The sequence below is a fragment of the Amphiura filiformis genome, chromosome 2 (assembly GCF_039555335.1).
Source record: "Amphiura filiformis chromosome 2, Afil_fr2py, whole genome shotgun sequence".
Lineage (NCBI taxonomy): Eukaryota > Metazoa > Echinodermata > Ophiuroidea > Amphilepidida > Amphiuridae > Amphiura > Amphiura filiformis.
Genome location: NC_092629.1, coordinates 87,659,403 through 87,660,903, shown reverse-complemented (window position 1 = coordinate 87,660,903; position 1,501 = coordinate 87,659,403).

Below are 1,501 nucleotides of genomic sequence, written 5' to 3'. Positions count from 1 at the left end.
TTGATTACGTAACTGTTATGAATAATTTATTAGGTTTTACAATGCAATCGCCTCGACCCATTCTCAAAGTAGGCCTACTTGAAATAGCAATCCGGTGAGTTCACTGAACTACGCCCTAATACTGATGGAGTTTTAATGGCATTTCTCCTCTCCATACACAGTTGAACAAATACAATAGATGAAGGTCAACACGTATGACCTCCTATGTGACATGTTATATGTGATGTACAAAACCTGAATATCAGAAAGATCAGTATTCGTTTGTGCATATGAAGTGCACATTTACGTTGCTAAATATTACTCATTATATATTATGACAAATATTGGTATTATGACATTACGGTATATACATTGTATATAAAACGACTAATAGATCCTACATGTACTATCATGGCGTCAGGTCAATGTTCATCATATCCGGTATGTTTCTTAAAATTCATTCATATTTGAGACAAATTGCTGTGCCCATTTTAAGGTGCACAGGTAGATCCGTGTTTATTTTAATTTTCATTTCTTTTTAATGAAAGAAATAAGGTTTTCCACTGCACGGGGGCCACAAGGGTGATACTAATTTTAATGCTATATTTTCAAAACGAATACGTGTTCTCGGTTGGCTCTATAGCGATTTCACAGACAAGGTATTTCTAGTACAATGCAGTGTCGGACTAGCCTAAGTCATTATAGACTCCAAGAATGGCTCTCCATACACAAATGAACAAACACAAAGGAAGGTAGTCTCCTCCGTGACCAGCTTGATTTCGATGGAGCGAAACCAAATTGGCTGCGGAGGAGACGGGTAATTTTGCCATGCAAATTATTCAGTGTCGTAGCCCTGTCGAGAGACTCTGGCCAGGGAACTTAGCATAAATCGGGAATTGCCTCTCACGCATGATCGCACACAGTGAATGCCCTCCGTCATACTTCCATGCCGCTTGACGCTACGGCAAGAGGCAATAAGTATTAACATCAGACTGGAAAAATGTAAATACATAGGAATGTTACTAGATACTAACGAAGATAATAAAAAGGAGAAAATGTCTAGCAATAGCATCATATAATCAACTCAAACAATATTTCTACAAAGCAAAAGAGCAAACATTACAACAAAAGTGAGAATTTTAATGCTTATGTAGGGTCCATTTTTCTATACAATGGACACTGACAAAAAAAAAATTAGAACACAAAATAGATATTTTTCAAAGAACAATATCCATCACAAAATTAGACAAAATGCCGGGACAAAATGACAAATGCTGATCTATATACAAACACAAAATAATACTGAACCATGGAGCAAGACCATCAAAAGAAGACGACTAAACTGGGTAGGCCATCTTTATAGACCCTAGAGTAGAGTCCGAAGTTTACCGTTTTCTAAAATCCATTTTCCGTGTTGTAATCCGTGTTGTAAAATTTGTAAATCCGTGTTTCATGAATAAAGCTTAAAATATATAAATAATGATATTAATGTCACAATGAGTTGTTCAATCGCGATCAATAT